At 48.3% G+C, this 4,261-nt stretch overlaps 1 protein-coding gene across 4 annotated transcripts in view; it reads left to right on the forward strand.

The window, feature by feature from the left end:
* Positions 1–545: 545 nt before the first annotated feature.
* GNPNAT1 (glucosamine-phosphate N-acetyltransferase 1) overlaps positions 546–4,261 on the forward strand; it is a 17,801-nt gene continuing 14,085 nt past the window's right edge. For 2 of the 4 annotated variants that reach the window (XM_004698591.2, XM_045287762.1), the window contains exon 1: positions 599–680. The gene's annotated coding sequence lies outside the window, so the exon portion shown is untranslated. Of the gene's footprint in view, positions 681–2,180; positions 2,301–4,261 lie in introns of those variants that run through there. The other 2 variants (XM_045287761.1, XM_045287760.1) reach the window with 2 other exon arrangements.

Below are 4,261 nucleotides of genomic sequence, written 5' to 3' on the forward strand. Positions count from 1 at the left end.
CACAAGGCTATCCATAATTTGTTATGATCCACACAGTCCAATGCCTTGGCATAGTCAATAAAACACAGGTAAACATCTTTCTGGCGTTCTCTGTTTTCAGTCAAGGTCCATGTGACATCAGCAACGTGGTCCCTCGTTCCACGGCCTCTTGAATGTCTTAGTCCAGTCTGTATACTGCTGCGACGGGTTTGCGATGACCTTCAGTAACATTTCATCAGTGAGCGGCACGAATGACATTCTATCATTTCCACGTTGCGTTCATCACTTACCTTGAGCGAGCTGACTCCCAAGCGGGCTTTTCAAGCCTGACACCGAGCGGGAGGCCACGTGGTACAGCACCAGCTGAAGCAGGCCCTTCCCGCGGCGTGTGGGCCGCCACGCCGCCCGCTGACGTGCGCGGCCCCGCCCCCTGTGGCCGAGGCCGCGACCCACGGGGTGGGCCCCGCCCCCGCGCGCGGCCGTGCGTCAGCCGGCTGGGCGGCGTGCAGGCGTCGCGCTGCCACGTCTGGCAGCGGCTCGTCCCCGGGACCGTGGCGGTCCCAGTGGCGCGGTGGGAGGAGGAGGAGAAGGAGGAGCTGGCGGCGGAGCCGGATCCGGATCCGGTACGGTGCACGCCGCGAGGTTGGGGTCCCGCGGGCCTGGAGAGGATCGCCGGCTGGGCGGCCTGTGAGGGCGAGGAGGTGGGTCCGGGGCGCGGAGGGTCCTGGGGCGGGTCCCTCGTGGGGCCTGCAGTTAGTTGGCACACAGGTGTGTCTGCTGCCCTTTGGCGAGGCGCGCTGGCCCCGGGCGGGCTCGGCGGGAGCCAGGCGTGTGTTTGCGCCAGCTCTGGGGACCGGGGTGCGGAGCGCCGCGGCTGCGGGCAAGTTGAGGAAACTGGCGCCTAGGGCAAAGGTGAAAGGTGCAGGGTCGTGTCCTGGAGGTTCAATTCATGCTTACCCGGGCTTTGGCTGGAGGATGGAGACGGTGCTCGCTGTGCCCGGTCTCCCGGCAGGGAGGCGCTGTTCTGAGTAGCACCCTGCCGCGGGCACGGGACTGGACGGCGGCTTTTACTGGAGGGAGGGTGGGAGGAACCACCTTTGTCTGTTTTTATCCCCGCAGGCTCCTGCCCCTAGGTAGCCGCGAGGGCTGTGGTTTCGGTTCTGGGAGCGTATGTTTATGTAAGCCCAACTCTTAGAAATCCGAGCAAAAATTGAACAGGCGATGGTGGGATTCTTGTAGGTAGGATATCCATTCATTAAGGGATCCTAGCATGGACTCTCAAGAACCATTTAGATGAATTCTGCTTAGGTAGTACACGCTGACGCGTGTTAGATGGGAGCGACAGAGCTACCTGTATGCTGATGGGGACCGGAAAACGTGCATCTATGGCGTCTAGGATTGAAGACGATGGGAAAAGAGAGGACGATACTAGTGCTGGGTAAGCAAAAGTCGTGACATTTCTTCATGATCCGACTTCCCAGAAGGAAGGCCTAGATGGTAAGGAACAAGGAGCCCTGGTGGCGCAGTGGCTTGAGCACGGGGCTGCTAACCGCAAAACGCTCCCCGGGAGAGAGATGAGGCTGCCTGGTCCCGTAAAGATGTACAGTCTCGGGAACCCCGCTGTGGTCACTATGAGTTGGCATCGACTCCATAGCAGTGATAGTGATATTGAGTAGATTGTAACTTGAAAATTCTAAAGTGACATGTAAATGCACGATTTAACAACTATGGCCAAGACTTTTAACTAATCAGCATATGACGTTTCTTAGGTTAACATTTTAGATCACTATTAAACTTGTTATAAAATAAAAGTACATGGATAGCCCTAGAGTCAACCCAAGAAGTCCTGGTGGTATAGTGTTTATGTAATTGCCTGCTAACTGAAAGATCAACAGTTCAAAACCAGCAGTTGCTCTGTGGGAGAAAGATGAGGCTTCTTACCTCCATGAGAATTTACAATCTCATCAACCCACAGGGACAGTTCTACTGTGTCCTGTAGGGTCACTGTGAGTGAGAATTGACTCGATGCCAGTGAGTGGGTGTCAGCCTGTCCCCCTTTACCCTGTTCACCAAGGACTGAACCAATGTAGTGATACTCAGTCCTAGAGATACATGACAGTTTAACTTTGACTTTAGGATCATGTTACATTTTTAGATTGTCTTTTTAAATCTTCTGCCCTGTGTCTAATACATGTTGCTCTCCATTGCTTGCTTCTACCAACAGATCTTCCTCTGTTTGAATAATAATCTGCTGTAAAGCAAACCAAACCGAACCAATCGCTGTTGAATCCAGTCTGACTCACAGGAACCTATAGGACAAGGTAGATGTGCCCCATCAGGTTTCCAGGACTTCCCAGTGGGGAATCAGGCTGCCTTATTTTTCGCCAGAGAATCTGATAATGGGTTTGAACTGCCCATACTTTCATTTAGTACTGGAGTGCTCAACCACCTGGAGTGCTACCAGGCCACCTTCTAATCTGGATAAAAAAATTTAAAACTGCCATTGAGTTGATTCCAATTCACAGTTGATCCTCTGTAGGGTTTTCTCAAGAGCAGCCAGCCTTATCTTTCTGCCTTGAAGCAGCTGGTGGATGTGAACTGCCGACCTTGCAGTTAGCAGTCCAGCGCATGACCCACCACTACTCCTTTCCTGGGCCAGCAGGAAACTGGAATGTTGACATTTCGTGTAAAGAGTAGCCAAATGATGAAAATCTGATGTGATCTCGGGAAAACTGTGTTCAATGTGTGTGTTTTGTGACATCACTTGTTGTAGTTGGGGAGTCTTATTTTTATCCCTTCTTTTGGGAATTATTTTATATTCATTCAGTAGGTTTGGGGGTGTGGTTAGACATCAATAGGTCTTATAAGTGCATGCTAATTTAACAGGTAAATGGAAGGTTTGTGAGAATATCTAAAGAGTGATAGGATTTACTTTTTTTAAATCTTGTGATAATAAAATATTGCCACTTTAGTCATATTTAAGTGTATAATTCAGTGGAATTAGTTGCTTTGGCAATGTTGGGCTGCCATCATCACTGTCTAGTTCCATAATGTTTTCATCACCTCAGGTAGAAATTCCACATCCACTAAGCAATAACTTAGGGTTTTTTCAAATTAATAATCTAAAAGCATTTTTGAGGGCCCGATGATAATGTATGAGCTCAGACAAGTGTGCAATTTCATTTACTGATATTTTCCAGCAAATTCTTCTTTGTCTACATATGGATAGTTTTCAGTACCTGTGTTACCTTAAGATGCAATAGTACAATATTTTTTCATAAACCAAACAAAGTTGCCTATTGAGTTCTTTCTAAAATCCTTTGAAATTTGGTATCAAAATCATCTTACTTTGTAACTTGCCAAGTATATTATTAGTTGGGCACTGGTTGAATGTTAATGTTTTAGGAAGGGTTGAGATAATGAAAGGTAATCCTAACGTGGGTCTGTTTTGTAAAATAGCTCAGAGAATGTTGCTATGAATTTCTGAATGCCTGGTTAACCGGTTGCTGTCAAAGTGGGTTCTGACTCTGCTGTTCCCATACGTGTCAGAGTGGAAATGTGCTCTGTAGGGTTTCAGTGGCTGAGTTTTCCGATCACCGGGCCTTTCTTTGAAGGCATGTGTGGGTGGACTTGACTCACCAGTCTCTTGGCTAGCAACCCAGTGTGTTAATCACTGGTGCTACCCAGGGACGCTAGTGCCTGCTTCCAGGATACTTACTCGGAGCCAGAATGGTCTGTCTAATCTATTGCGGCTAGTCTTCAATTCTTAGTTTCAAAATATTGGTTCCAAGTGCAGCTTTTGACTAAAATCTTAACTCTTGTAGAACAAAAAGAACAAGATGCAGTAGTGAAGAGCACAAAGTTTGGAGTCATAATGCCTGGCAGGACAAGCCACATGATTTGTGGCAACCCCCAATGCAGTGAAAACACGGGGCTCCATGTTCAGAAAAGTGGAGAACTTCCAGACAGTGACCGCCGGAAATGAAACCAAGCGTGGGCTCTTATCGGGACAGGCCTGTGCCAGTGGAAGTGGCCCTGCAGCCTTGTTTGGGATTTTTACTCTGCTTCTTATTAGCTCAGTAACGGCGAGCAAGTTACTGTGCCTGCTTCCTCGTCTATAAAGTGGGGATAACAAAGAGACATCATCCTTCATGGTGTTTTTAAGCGTTAATTCAAAAGTGTGAGGTTATTTTTAGGATCATTCATGGAATAGGAGCAAATGCTTAAAGAAAAACAGAAAAATGATAGTATTTTCTAGTTAGAACTGATTGGTGGAGGGTTT

This window comes from Echinops telfairi, unplaced genomic scaffold (assembly GCF_000313985.2).
Source record: "Echinops telfairi isolate 266 unplaced genomic scaffold, ASM31398v2 ScPeMD7_18;HRSCAF=68, whole genome shotgun sequence".
In the NCBI taxonomy this organism is placed as follows: Eukaryota; Metazoa; Chordata; class Mammalia; order Afrosoricida; family Tenrecidae; genus Echinops; species Echinops telfairi.